This window comes from Acomys minous (assembly GCF_964271855.1).
Source record: "Acomys minous genome assembly, chromosome: 7".
In the NCBI taxonomy this organism is placed as follows: Eukaryota; Metazoa; Chordata; class Mammalia; order Rodentia; family Muridae; genus Acomys; species Acomys minous.
The window spans coordinates 100119973-100135872 of record NC_140488.1 but is presented as its reverse complement, the minus strand read 5'-3'; the positions used below and the strand labels follow the sequence as shown (position 1 = coordinate 100135872).

The window sequence follows — 15900 nt, the reverse complement described above, 5'->3', positions numbered from 1 at the left end:
GTTCTGAATTGATGCTGACTGCAGGAGGTCCCAAAACGCACTGTGGTTCTTCATTTAAAGTCTGAAGTTCAGGTAATTAATTTAGTTTTGGCTGAAGTCTGACTCATAGTAGTGGGTTCCTGAACTCATCCTGTGGTTATTTCCCTAGTCCCAGAAAGTAAAATTGGAATAGATATACTTAGAAGTTGGCAGAATTCTTACATTGGTTCCCTGATCTGTGGAGCGAGAGCTATTATAGTTGGAAAAGCTAAATGGAAGCCTTTAGCATTGCCTCTGCCAAGGAAAATAGTGAGCTCAAACCAGTATAGCATCCCTGGAGGAACTGCAAAAATTAGTACCACCATACTTGAAAGATGCCAGGTTGGTGCCTTCTAACACATCTCCCTTTAACTGCCAAATCTGGTCCGTGCAGAAAACAGATAAATCATGGAGAATGACAGTTGACTATCAAAAGCTCAATCAGGTAGTTACTATAAATGCAGCTGCTGTGCCAAATGTAATGTCCTTAAGTGAGCAAATTAATACATCTGGTACATGGTATGCAGCTATTGATATAGCAAACTCCCCTTTCTTGGTGTCTGTCCATAAGGACCACCAGAAGCAATTGCTTTCAGTTGGGAAGGCCCACAGTATACCTTTACAGTTTTATCTCAATGATATAACTGTCTATCCATGTGACAAACTTAGAAGGGACCCAATCCTCTGTCTCTTCCCCAAAATATCACATTAGTTCACTTTATTGACAGTATTTTTTTTTTTTTTAGATTCCATGGGGTTTATTTTTTCTCCTTTTTTAAATTAAATTTTATTTTTTTATTAATTTATTCTTGTTACATCTCAATGGTTATCCCATCCCTTGTATCCTCCCATTCTTCCCTCCCTCCCATTTTCCCCTTATTCCCCTCCCCTATGACTGTTCCTGAGGGGGATTTTTCTCCCCCTGTATATGCTCCTAGGGTATCAAGTCTCTTCTTGGTAACCTGCTATCCTTCTTCTGAGTGCCACCAGGTGTCCCCCTCCAGGGGACATGGTCAAATATGAGGCACCAGAGTTCGTTGGAAAGTCATACCCCACTCTCCACTCAACTGTGAAGAATGTCCTGTCCATTAGCTAGATCTGGGTAGGGGTTTAAAGTTTACTGCCTGTATTGTCCTTGGCTGGGGCCTTAGTTTGAGCAGGACCCCTGGGCCCAAATCTGCCTATCATAATGTTCTACTTGTAGGTTTCTAGGACCCTCTGGATCCTTCTACTTTGCTATTCTCCCATGCTTCTCTCATCTAGATTCCCAATAGGATGTCCTCCACTCTGTCCCAGTTTCCTGGTAAGTGAAGGCTTTCCTGGGACATGCCCCTTGGGCTAGTATGCAGATATAAGTGAGTATATACCATTTGAGTCTTTCTGCTTCTGGGTTAACTCATTCATTATGATCATTTCTAGCTCAATCCATTTGTCCACAAATTTCGGGAATTCCTTGTTTTTAATAGCTGAGTAGTATTCCATAGTGTATATGTACCACAGTTTCTTTATCCATTCTTCTACTGATGGACACTTAGGCTGTTTCCATTTTCTGGCTATTATGAATAAGGCTGCTATGAACATGGTTGAGCAAATTTTCTTGCTGTGTGCTGGAGCATCTTCTGGGTATATGCCAAGGAGTGGAATAGCTGGGTCTTGAGGAAGCCCTATTCCCATTTTTCTGAGATAGCACCAGATAGATTTCCAAAGTGGCTGTACTAGTTTGCATTCCCACCAGCAATGAAGGAGTGTTCCTCTCTCTCCACATCCTCGCCAGTATGTGGTGTCACTTGAATTTTTTATCTTAGTCATTCTGATGGGTGTAAGACCAAGTGAGCAGGAGATAGCAGCCACTTTGAGCTCACTGGAAACACATATGCACATCAGATGCAAAAGAAATCTAACCAAAACTCAAGGGCCTTTTAGCTCAGGGAAATTCTTAGGAGTCCCAGTAGTATGGGGCTTGCATATATATTTCTTCTAAGGTCAAGGATAACTTATTGCACGGGCCCCTCTCACCACCAAGAACAAAGCACAACATTTAGGGGGCCTATTTAGATTCTGGAGACAGCACATTCCTCACTTGGATATAATATTCCTATCCACATATAAAGTGATTCAGAAAACTGCTAGCTCTTTCTGTGGGGTATGGAATAGGAGAATGATTTTCAGCAGATTCAGGTTGCAGTGCAGGCTGCTCTACCACTTGAACCATATGATACGGCAGACCTGATAGTACTTGAGGTGGCAATGACAGATAGGTATTCTGCTTAGAGCTTTTGGTAGCCCCCTAAAGGTTACTCACAGAAGAGACCTTTGGGATTTTGGAGCAAGGCTCCGTCTTCTGCAGACAAGTCTTCTTCCTTTGGAAGACATTTCTTTGCTTTAATGTAAACTGTTTGGCAATGGGCCTCTAAGATACCATGAGACCTGAGCTAGCCATCATGAGCTGGGTGTTATCTGATCCACCAAGTCATAAAGTAGGACATGCACAGCAGCAATCTATTATCAAATGGAAGTGGTATATACATGATTGAACCTGAGCAGGTCCTGAAGGCACAAGCAAGTTAGATAAAGAAGCTGCCCGAATGGCTACGGTTTCTCCTGTTACAATGCTGTCTGCTGCCAATTGTGCACCTAAAGCCTCATGAAGTGTCTCCTATGGTTGGTTGACTAAGGAAGAGAAGACGAGGCCTAGTTACTGATTTGCAGGCACAACCCAGAAGTGGACAGATGCAATGTTATAACCCCTTTCTGGGACAGCCCTGAAAGACAGCAGATGGAACTTTGGGCAATACAGATGATATTAGTTTGTTTGGAAGGAGAAATGGCCAGATGTGTGATTGTTCACTGATTCATAGGCTGTTGTGGTTCCAGGCACTGCTTCCTCCATCAGGGCTTCCAGGCACTGCTGCAGGCCAGCCTGGGAAGGATAGGGTGGAGCTGAAACCAGGAAGCCCGTGGGATCCTGGTCTGGAGGGGAGTGCTGTGGGAAGAAGTCCTTCTCAGTCCGCTTCTTCCCTTTGGAGTGTCCAGGCACTGGAGCATCCAGGCACTAGACAAAGAAACAAAGCCTAGCTGGGTGGGGCAAGTCCAAGGGTCCCAGTTAAGCAGTAAATGCCTGAAGAGAGAAAGCCTTCTCTGAAGCAGCTCTTAGTGTTACAGCCTTTTAGTTCAGAGTTTCAGAGTCCCTCCCAATGAAACAGCAACTTTCATTTTTTTCTTTTTCTTTTTCTTTCTTTTTTCTTTTTTCTTTTTGTTGGTTTGTTTTTTGTTTTTCAAGACAGGCTTTCTCTCTGTAACAGCCTTGGTTGTCTGGACTTGCTGGCCTCGAACTCACAGAGATTCGCCTGCCTCCTGAGTGCTGGGATTAAAGGCGTGCGCCACCACGCCAGGCCCCTTTGGGTCATTTTCACAGCACCCCTCCCCATCCTCAGGCTTTTACATTTTATTTTTGTCTCCTCTTCTAAGATGTTCCATAAGATTTGGTTGGAGTAGAGAGTGTTGATAATGATTTAGGTCAGAGCACCCAGTCTCTTATTCCAAGCACTTTGATCAATTATACATCTCTGTTCCCCTTCATGAGACTCATTGTCACTTGATTGTAGCTAGGGAAGGAAATCATTCTCTCTTGAAGGTGTTCTCACTGCTAGTTTCCCCATGTTCCAGTGGATAGCCCCACACCCATGCACACGTAGGCATCATGGACCTAGTGGGTTGTTTAAAAAAAAAACATGAAGTTGGGAGTGGAAAAATGTTGGGCAGATATGCTGCGGATATGTACACATACATTCATACAATTTCATTATACAAAATTCTTAAGAATAGAGATATTATAATTTTTAAAAGGCTCAAACTGTAGCACCAGCCAAGGACAATACATGCAGTAAACTTCGAACCTCTACCCAGATCTAGCCAATGGACAGGATATTCTCCACAGTTGAGTGGAGAGTGGGGTATGACTTTCACACGAACTCTGGTGCCCCATATTTGACCATGTCCCCTGGAGGGGGAGACCTGGTGGCACTCAGAGGAAGGACAGCAGGCTACCAAGAAGAGACTTGATACCCTATGAGCATATACAGGGGGAGGTAATCCCCCTCAGGAACAGTCATAGGGGAGGGGAATAAGGGGGGAAAGCAGGAGGGAGGGAGGAATTGGAGGATACAAGGGATGGGATAACAATTAAGATGTAATATGAATGAATTAATGAAATATATTTTAAAAGATGCAAACTGGTTGATTTCCACCTTTCCCCCAGAAAATATAGCATTTCATGTATTCTATGTATTCTCTTAAGTTCTTCACAGTTTTTTTTTAATCATATACCCTGAACATCTTCTCACATTGGAATCTAGGGTGTAGTTAGGCACTGCATTTGAACTTGCCTTTCTGTAATTCCTTATTTAATCACTCTTCTGCATTACCTGATTTTTTAATATGACAATGAAGCTAAATAGATTTCTTAATATCAATAAAGACAATACAACGCACAGCTTTATGGGAGTTGAATTATTCCCACCTGCAGAATGAATGGGGCAAGGACACTTTTTATAGGATTTTAAATAATCATAGAAAATACATAAAAACTCCTTTGCATCAAACAACATAACAATAACAAATATGTACCCAGGGAAATATTTCATTTATATTTTAAACGAAATTTTATATCTTATTAAAGTATATTAAAAGTTAAACTATGTCTTTATCGTATTCTGAAATTGTGTGTTGAATAGTAAAATGACTAACAACATATTTTTGTCAAAGAAAATTTACCTTTTAACATTTTATTGACAGCTATACAGGATTTATGTCAATGGTTTGGAAACCTGGGAAACATGTTTTCATTGACCACAGCAATCTGGTAATTTAAGCATCAGAATAAAGTTCAACACAAAGGAAAGAATTTAATTTTTTACTTTCACCATTGATTGGCAAGCAGAAGCCTGGAGTCTTCTTCAAAAGAATCTGATAAATACTAGCTTTGAAAATCCAAGATTTTCAAAAGGAAAGGAGCAGGTCTGTATGCACCTATAGACTGGAGCAAAGTTGTGATACAAACATCAGTCTTTGAAAATGAGTCAAGAGGTTGTGTGTAAGCAGATCCCTCTTTTCTCCAAATCTTTTAGATGTTACTGCCTTTATCCCACCGCAGACTGAGAAATTATATCCCACTGTGCAGGAAAGAAAAAAAATGTGAGGAGCAATTTATATCAGATGAAGTGCCAGGAGGAACAACCAGTTCAAATGTTTGTTAAGCAACTATCATTGATTTTTTTTTAAAGCTAAACCTAGGTCTTGCAAGTATAATCTGTAATAATCTCCATTTCCCAATGAGTCAGTTTGGAAGATGATTGCAGGTGAGTCTCCTACAGTCCACCTGAATGTGGCTCGCTTCTCATGTAACATTTATTGGGAAGATTCAGGGCTCAATGCCGGCATGTATGACTTTTATGTTTGACTCTATCTCCTAGTCTTTAAAATAATCTCATTTAAAAATCAAGTATGGCTTACTTTTATGTTCAAGTGTGTGAAGGTGCACATGCGTGTGAGTGATGATGGAGGCCAGGAGAAGTTAACAGATCCCACTGAGGAATCCACATCCCCTCAGGCTAGAGTTGCAGGTGACTGTGTTCCACCTGGTGTGGGTGCGCGGGGACCTAAACTGCAGTTCTCTGAAAAAGCAGCAAACTCCCTTAACAGTTGTGTCACCCCTCCATCCCTCAGGCATAACTTTTAAATGGAATTACTGAAGCTACTATTTCACTTGTAACCTGGGAGTTGGGTGGGTGTTTTGTTTGTCTTGTTTTATTTTGTTTCCTTTGATAATAAGTTCATACCCTTTCCCTAGTACGTGAAATGGATATCAGCATTCGTTTTCATTGCTCTTGTGCAAATTTCCCTGGGAATAAAACTTATTTACTGCAGATGAGGATGTCCATCACACCTTGTATTGAGTTTTAATTGTTAGTCATGTGGGGGCAGTATTTTTGAGTCACATTACTCAATATCTTTCCTGGAAAGATGCGAACAAACATCTACTCACAGCAAATAGAGCACCCATAGCTAATCAGAGGAATGATTCCACCCTCCTCTACTTTGGTGCACTGAGGAGTTTTTAGACTTACTGTAGTAGGGATCAGAGCAGTCGTTCTCAACCTTCCTAATGATGTGACCTGTTAATACAGTTCTTTGTGTTGTGGTAAGCCTGACCACAAAATTATTTTCATTGCAACTTCCTGGCTGTAATTCTGCTACTGTTGTGAACTATAATGTAAATTTCTGTTTTGCAGGATATCTGTTATGTGACCCCTTGAAGGGCTAGTTCAATCCCCAAAGTGGTCATGACCCACAAGTTGAGAACCACTGGGGTAGCAGAATGTGACTATGTAGATGGAGTCCTCCATTTGTTTACCCTTCCACGCTCCATATTCACTCTCTTGCTACTCTGGAAATCATCTGTCTGAGACAGAATTAAATCCAGTTGGTAGAGGGGCACAGGAGGAGGGCCTACCATCTCAGGAGAGGGTCTAATGATATTCACTCACTGTTTCCTCCTGTGAAAGAATGTCAACATGCTGGAGCATCTAAGAGTCTCTTGTTGGGAATTATAGCATCTAATCAGGATGGTAATGGCTGTTGTGATGCTATCATACACAGGTGCTCTCTTAACATTGTTCATACCAGAGGGAACTTCCCCCTCAGTTCCTTATTAGTGTATTTTCTAAATGGTCATTAGCAAATTAATCTATTTATCAATCTGTATTTAATTAGGTAGCTACTTAATCTATTAATCTGTATGTATTTTCATATAATCAGGTTATTATGTGAAAGACAATGTTCAGTTTACAAAAGCATTTATGTTCATATATGTGCAGTTACTTTTCTGTTGCTGTGATAAAATAGCATGACGAAGTGTACTAGTCAGGAATTCTCTCTCTCTCTCTCTCTCTCTCTCTCTCTCTCTCTGTGTGTGTGTGTGTGTGTGTGTGTGTGTGTGTGTACTTTTTGTTTTGTTCTAGTCTGGATTGTTTGGTTGTCTTTTTTTAATTTGCCTGTTTAATATATATATATATATATATATATATATATATATATATAGAGAGAGAGAGAGAGAGAGAGAGAGAGAGAAGCATTCAGTTGGATGGACAGGGAGGTGGGGAGGATCTTAGAGTAGGTGGGGGAAAACTGCTATTAGAATGTATTGTATGAGAAAATCTATCTCATAAAATTAGTGAGGGTTAAAATATATTTATATAAATATAAATAATTAATCAAAAGAAAGAGCAAGAAAGGGGAAAATATTAAAAATAGCAATATAGAAAAGAGAGGAAAACATATAAGATAAAGATATGAGAAATGATAATGAATGGAAGCAAAACAAATACATAGCAAGACAAAACAATTAGGAAAACCAGTCAATAATTAGTTCTTACTTAGGATGGAAATACTTGACTTTCCCACCCCCACCCCTACCCCCAGGGCCTGTCATTTGCAGTTTATTTGGAAAGAGAGCAGAGGGTATTGAGTTCTTTGCTCTGTGAAGTCCAAACAGGCCAGACCAGAAAGGGCTGTTTGCAGGCTGGGCCCCACCCAACCTGCTCATGTTGGAAGAGATAGCAACTATAGCTGCTGCTGGGTTCAGTTCCTGCTAGTGCTCTTCATAGGCTGGCTTGGCCATATGGTGAGGATAGGACATAGTATCCAGGCTGCCCTGGCAGCTTATACCATGGACTGTCCAGTTGGATACTCTGCCCACCACAGGTATTCTGCGGATCCCACGCAGGACTAGAAAATATCCAGCAGCAGGTCAGTTTCCTGCAAATGTCTGTGGATCTCTGGAAGTGTATAAAATCAAAGCAATTTGCACTTCATGGTGAGATGTAGGCCCTGAGGGATCCTGCCTATCCAGGCCAAACTAGGCTCCATCCTTGCTCCACCACAGACTTTTTCTTTCTCCCAGGAAGTAGAACACAGTCCCCAAAACCTAGGCACTGTCCACTTCCTTCTTGAGGATAACCTGCCCTTCCTACCATGTAGACCTAAGTCCTTAGGTTTGCATACTAGTCACTACTAGTTTTCAGGGACTGTAATGAATCTTGGGTTGCTTCCTTTACATCTTCTTTTTTTTTTTCCTTTGCATCTTCTTGATGGGATGATCTCCCATCTTAAACTCTGCTTTTTTTCCCCACAGTGGTAGACTTTGTAACTAGCAAGCCTATGATACATTGTGTTCCTCATCTGCTTAAAGCCCCATGGAATAGGGCTATCTCCCATCTCTATGATTTTGCACAGTAAACTGTTAGTTCCATTGTTTACAGTTGCACTCCTGTGCCTATCACTACCACCCACACCATCTAGCTGCAGTGGCCCTGATGTTCTGCTTCAGACTCAGAGATGCAAGAATTTGCTGGGTGTCTCTAATCTACCACTTTTCTACAGGAGCTCAAAGATGATTTTTTAAAAATATTTCTTTCCAACATAGAAGTGAGAGGGTAGCCATGGAAAGAAGTTATCCTACATAATAAAATTATTCAACAAAGCTTCTTGAACACCTTGTGTGTAGAAGTGTGTGTGTAGGGGGAAGAGAAGCAATGTTAATATGTCATCTGGTAGGACAGTAGAGATGGTGGCAGGGGACAGAGGGAGGGAGGGAAGGGTAGGTGGGAGGAAGGGAGGGGGAGACAGGGAGGGAGGAGGGAGGAAGGGAGAGAGAGACAGAGAAAGAGAGAGAGAGACAGAGACAGAGACAGAGACAATGACAGAGACAGAGACAGAGACAGAGACAGAGACAGAGACAGAGACAGAGACAGACAGATATATATATATATATATATATATATATATATATATATATATATATAGAGAGAGAGAGAGAGAGAGAGAGAGAGAGAGAGAGAGAGAGAGAGAAAGAAAGAAAGAGAGAGAGAAAGAGAGAGAATGAGAATGAATAAATGACAATAGCCACATGGTGAGGCATAGTGCTAGGATTAGTCAGGTTAAGCTAGATAGTTGGCTGTGAAACTGCTCTAACTAAAATGCCTAAGCTTTACAATCTTAAAAGGCCTTTGTGTCATTAGTTTTACTGCTGGAGGGTCTGAAAGTCCTGCCATAGTCCAGGATGCCTTCAAACTCACAGAGATCCACCTGTCTCTGCCTCCAGAGTGCTGGGATTAAAGGAGTGTGCCACCATGTCAGGCTAAGATGACTCATCTTCTATTCCCAGCACCAACATGGCAGTTCACAAACATCTGATACTCCAATCCCAGTGACTCTAATGCCTCCATAGGTATTGCATGCATGTGGTACACAGACTTAGACCTAGGCAAAATATCCATATATGTAATTTTTTAGTTTTCAAAAAGCTTCTATTCTCAATCAGAATACATTCATAAAAATGCAAATCATCAAACCTATCATGTTTGAGCAGAAAGAATTTAATATGAGAAATTAGTTGCATGAGTATAAAGGAATACGAAGGCCTCACTGAGATGAAGACAAACATGGTAATGTCAAGAAGCAGCAGTGACCATATTGCTGAGGGAATTAGGGTGAAAGTTTGGGGTGATCAGAGCCAAAGAGAACTGAGTGACAACTGTATGGACCTGAGACTCAGACCTCTAAAGGGAATACTGATTGTCTGATGCTGGTAGCTCTGGAAATCTGAAGAAAAGAAAAAATGTGTTCTAATTACTACTGCCAAGTGATGGCATTATCAGGACAATGTCATTAACAAAAACCAAATAGTAAAGACCACACCCTTCATGCCTCAAAATCTCCCTGCCATCCCTACTCCCCCTTTTTATGTCAGACCTACTAAGGAGTGAACTGACAAGTGAAGTAAAATTTATAGATCCTTAGCTCCAAGAGCCAAGAACATTTTCTACATCGAATATATACTAACTTAAAGTACACAAAGCCATCAGTTTTTACATTTGTAAATTATTTATAAATTGCAAGGTGTGTGTGTGTGTGTGTGTGTGTGTGTGTGTGTGTGTGTGTGTGTGTGTGTGTGTGAAATTTCTAAATTATGGACCTGGAGCTTCTTTCTTTCTTTCTTTCTTTCTTTTTTTGATTTTTTTTTTTTTTTGTGTGTGTGTGTGTGTGTAACCTTGGCTGTCTTAGACTCGCTTTGTAGACCAGGCTGACCTCAAACTCACAGAGATCCGCTTGCATCTGCCTCCCAAGTGCTGGGATTAAAGGCATGCGCCACCACACAGACCTGGAGCTTCTAACAGTTAATTTGAAATAATAGATGCCTAACCCAATTTGGGAATAGAATCAGTATTGGAGAGATGGTTATCTACTAAAAATACACTTCAAATTTAGTGTTTGTGGTCTCTCAGGTATCAGCCTCACCTTCAAGGCATGATAACCAAAAGTTGCCTCTAAACATCTCCAAATGTCAGCTAAAGGTCAAACTTACCCTAATGGAACTTAAGGGTTGGCCCCATGACCAGCAGTAGATGGCCAACACAAAAGGAACTCATTGGTATTTTTACAGACTTGTCTCATATTACTTTGTTTGGGCTTTGTGCTTTGTTTTTCTGGGTTTTTTTGTTTTTGTTTTTTGTTTTTTGGTCTTACTGGTTTTTTGTTTGTATATTAGGGCTTCTACTTTTGTGGTTTTTATGAGCTTTTTTTTTCTTTTTATTATTATAATTTATTCAGATTACATGCCGATTGTTATCCCCTCACTTGTATCTTCCCGCCCCCCACCTCACCCCCAGCTCCTTCTTTCACCCTATTCCCTTCCCCTAGGTCTGGGACAGAAGGAGACCTCCTCCCCCACCGTATGGTCACAGCCTATCAAGTCTCATCCTGGTAGCCTGCTTACCCTTCCTCTGAGTGCCACCAGGACTCCCCACCAAGGGGAAATGGTCAAATTGGGGGCACCAGAGTTCATGTCAGAGTCACTCTCCGTCTCCACACAATCATGGAGAATAAGCATGTGTCTCTGTGCAATTGTATGTGTTCCTTATATGTATATGCTTTTAAATTCTGATTTGTTTTTGTTTTCTCAAGAGAGGGAAAGAAAGTAGATTTAGGTGGGTAGGATCTAAGAGGTGTGGGGGAGGGGATAACTGTGATCAGAATATACTGTATAAACTTTTTTTCAACAAAAAATATTATTCTGGTAGAGAATATTAGTCTACCACCACATGTGAACAGCTATTGATTGAGTGTTTTAATAATCATAAAGGTAAAACAAGAAATTAGATTCTTTAGCATTGCTACTTAGAATGTCCATTTGATGAACTCAATATAAAATTTGTAACTGGCTTCTAAAATCCTGTCAGCTTCACTTTGGAGAAGATGATTTCTTGTTTTTAGCGAGATCGTTTCTAGATTTTTTCACTGACATCTTCTAAACTGTCATTACAACTAAATGAAGAAGATTGCTGAATCCTAGTGTATCTTGCTGCATTCCTAATTAGAAAGCTAAAACTAGTAAGTTTTTTTTAATTGTTCCGTAGTGTGTATCTTAGCCGTTTTGTGATTGGAAGCCAAAGTTCTAAGATAACTATGTGGAAGATTTCTCAAACTTGAATGTTAAGAAATAATAGATGAAAAATTGTCAATAAACACTATTTGGATTTGTTAGTAAAGGAAGCATTTACTAAAAAAAAAAAAAAAAGGCAATTTTTTTTCTTTTTGTGCCCATTATTAACCTAAGAATGTTTGACATAGTTGTGGCCAAAGTTTATTCTTGTCTTTTATAAACTCAAAAAAAAATGCAACAGTCGTCAAAACAGCACAGAGAAAGTTAAGTCTTTCCAAAGCACATTTGGTCAGGTGAACTAATTAATCATGATTTGCTTAGATTTACTCAATAGGGAGGGTCGCTTATCCCACATCTGTACCATGCAATCCACAAACAAAGCCAAGATAGCAGACATAAACAAGTCTGAGAATAGTTGTGAAAATAATAGTAACCCAGAGATTGGGTCTCTGCCCTCTCTGGCTCCTTTTTCCTTCTTGTCACTCTTTGTAGTTCATAATATTTATTTAAAATAGAAAATGCACACAATGACCTTAATGGCACGAAAGAGAACTTAATACCAAGGGACACTGTGGATATTTCATTCAGTAGTCCCGTCCTTAATATTCTAACTCATGTACTTATTTAAAAGCAATGAATCAGGACCAACCTACAGGTTGTACAGTTGACTTTTTCAATCAAACATTGCACCATTTGTTTCTATAGCTAAATATTCTGCAAAAGAAAAATGATTACCCCTCACTACATTATCACTGATATAAAGAACTCTCCCACCCATAGAAAGCAGTTATTACAGTGGCTGGTACATTAACAGCATTCAGTCAAATCTAGTCCTGATTATCCTTAGAATTCTCACAGTTACTGTTTGAAACTCCAGATTTGACTCTGGAGCAAACTTCATCAGAGTCCCTAAACTAAATTCTTTTCACATGTTACTTTAGGTCATAGTTTCTCATGCTTTAGGAACTGGGAGATTCTTTTGGGGGATGAAGCATTAGTTACTTTCTTATTATATTACCCAATACCTGGCAAGAAGCAACTTCAGGAAGGTTACATTTTAGCTGATAGTTCTTGGTGGGGTCAGTGAGGTGGCTGGAGAGTCAAAGTACACACACTTTGTTATGATGCTGTGGAACAAGCAGACACAGACGGGAAGCAGAGCCAAGTGAGAAACTCCAGGGCCAATTCCCACCTCTGCCAGCTGGATCTCACCTCCTAAGTGTTCCACAGCATCCCCAAATAGTGCCACTAGCTGGAGACTAACGTGTTGAACTACATGGGCATGTGGAAGACGTTTGACATTCAGACTGTATTGGTGAACTAACCTTTCCACTTATGAGGTGTTGATCCTTGGTCTCTGCCTGGCAGATGCCAGCAGAAGGTGTACATAATGGTTACAGTCAATCATGTCCCTAATCATTGCCAACTACACCTTGTGGGGGCAGAACTGTATCCACATATAAAACCGGTACATCTGGTAAGTCTGACAAAACCATAAGAATAATCCCTTATAAAAGACCTTCTACTATCTAAAACTTCTGTGTAGGGTGAAGTGATATTTTATCCTAAGGTCTCTTAAACTTTACCATGTACTTCTTGATACAACGATCCACCTGCCTCTGCCTCCCAAGTGCTGGGATTAAAGGCGTGCGCCACCACTGCCCGGCTGACACTTCTAAAATGGCTAGAATTAGCTGTGGCAGATGTCTGTTCCAGGAGATTTCACAAAAAGCCACAGGAGGAAGCTATTTGGCTTCTGAAAAGTAAAACTTCTTTTCATTTGCATCTAGAAACTGGATAAGAGAAAGTGATACTGAGATGATGAATGAAAATAAAATGATGTATGAAATACACATTGCTATCTCCACCAACTTAGTCCTCTCCTTATGCATGTGATATAAGACTGTGTACTACTCTATTACTAATAGCAGCATACAAAGTGTTTCCAAGGTTAGGTTGCTAAGCTGAATAGGTAGGTCAATGGGAGAAGAGCCTGTCTAACAACCACTAAGCCCTGGATATGACCCTTGGCCCTACATAAAAGCCAAGCAGGAGGATCAGAAGTTCAAGGTCATCCTCAGCTTCATGGCAGACTGAAGCCTAGCCTTGACACCTCATCCCCCAAGAAAAAGACAAGTCAAAACAAGAGAGGACAAGACAAGAAAAAAGTAGATAATGTAATGAAAATATTTGGAACACCTTAGGACAGTTTGCTTTGAAGAAAAGATAGTATATGATATCTACACCTATAACCTGCCCCAAATTTGAAGATTATTGGTTTTTGTTTTTGTTTTTTGTTTTTTTCTTTCAATTATTAGCTTAAACTCATATTCTAATTTAAAGGTACATTTAGCAGAACATCAACTTCTCTATGATTATAATAACAAGAAAATCAACTGTATCGTTTGAATGCTTTGGTGAGGACGATGATAGTTGCTTTAACAACAAGCACTTAAATCCAGTGATTAAACATAGAGGACAGAAGTTCAGTACTGCCACAACAAATTGATTTGGATTTTTTTTTTTTTTTTTTTTTAGTCTCTGGGCAAGAAACTTCCCTCCATGAATATTTGTCACCCTTAAGCCCTTGAATCTTCTACTGGGGGGCAAGGGAAAACATAAATAACACCTGTTTCTTTGTAAATTGCATGTGTTTTATGTGGGCATGGGTGTGTCCACAATTGCAAAAAAGAACTTTCTAGAGTCAGTTCTTGTATGGATCCTGGAAATCAGGTCATCAAGCCTGGTGGTAAGTGTCTTGACGAGTTGAGTTAACTCATTGTCCTAGCATTAGTTTCTTTGAAAATCCAAGTTGAACTGACAAAGCTCCATTCTACCCACTTGTGATGGTTGAGAAGCAGCCTTGTGGTTCTACCTGTAATCCAGGGCAGCTGGAAAATACAATGCTCAGTTGATCAGGTTCCTTCAGGTGTCAGCTCTCCAGAACAGAAGAAGAAAAAGTAAACAAATCATATGCAGCCAAGATGAATGGCTTTCTTTAACCCAAAGCAGTCTAGAAAAGTCAGAGGAATTACTGTAGATTGAATTTTATCTCGCTACAACACGTTAGGAGCTCTAAGTTCCAGAGCATAGGATCTAAATTTATTTGGAAATAGTATAGTAGAATTAGAATTAAGTTTCACAATGGAGTAGGGTGGGTTCTTTCTTCAAGCTGAGTAGTCTTTGTAAAAAAGAGGAGAGACGATGAGTGAAACAGCCATGTTACAACACAGGCTTCAATCAGGATGATTAACTATAAACCAAGGTTTGCTGGTATTTTAAGAAACCACAAAGGCATAGAAGGGCCCTACTGACTGCTTCATTTCAGACTTCTGAACTTGAAAGGTGTGACATGATAAACATTTTCTACTGAACGCCACTGGATACAGAGCACTTCACTGAGGCTGTCCTTAGAAAGTGAAACAGTAATCAAATGTCAATACCAATAGTAAAAAGCAACATGCTAATCCTTCCTGGGCCTCTCACTTGCCATCTACTTTGAACTTCTGTGTATCATTGAGTAATATTCACGAAAAGACATGTGGCTCATATACATCCTAGGCTTTAACAGATAGGTATGATTCTATAGATAATAAGGTAAAATAGTTAGATAGGTCTTCAAAAGCATCAGAGACCCACAAAATATGGCATTTAAAGTTTTTTTTATTATTTTAGAGATTCTTCGACAACAGGACAGGTTAACTCCTGACAACACCCAGCCTACCTCAAAGAAGCTGTTGAACAAACAATCACTCTCTTTAAACCATGTAGCACGAGACCTTTAAAGGGATTAGGTATGTATTGGAAGCATCTTTAAATATTATACTTAGAGGCTCAAGGCTCAGTGATAGAATGCTTGCCCAGCATGCACAAAGTCCTGGGTTTGTTTGCCAGTACTGCAGAAGAGAATGAATGTTATACTAACAAAAGAGAAGGTGCTTGGAAGGATGACCATCTGGAACGCTCTCCATTTACCTCTATCAGGAGAGGTTATGTGGCTGTTGGAATATGCATACATTTTAAATCCAGTGAGTTAAAATAACAGACCCATTATAGGATCCTTTATTGTCCTGAAAATTAAAAGACACTTCAACACTCAGGCTCTGGATTAGCCCCACAGGACTCAACATAAGCCAATTCTACTTAAGTCTAATATCTTGAGTCTAGGACAGCTCCTGTTGCTCTTAGACTTGGCATCTCATCACAGAAGCCCTCATTTCATCTAACACTTCCCTATATTCCAGCCACAGCATTCCTGAGAGAGTTCTGTCTGAGGGTCATTCCATTTGGATGGAGCTGTAACTGCCCTTTCTGACCCTGATTGCTGGAATTGGAGGCAGGGCTTACTGCACTCTTATCCACATATTGGAGCAGCTGTGCAT

At 40.2% G+C, this 15900-nt stretch overlaps 1 long non-coding RNA gene across 1 annotated transcript; it reads left to right on the top strand.

Moving 5' to 3' along the window:
* Positions 1-52: 52 nt before the first annotated feature.
* LOC311601700 lies at positions 53-4903 on the top strand. Its single transcript, XR_014780634.1, has 3 exons — positions 53-72; positions 1282-1321; positions 4813-4903. It is a non-coding gene; the product is annotated as an uncharacterized lncRNA (long non-coding RNA).
* The last annotated feature ends 10997 nt before the right edge of the window (positions 4904-15900 follow it).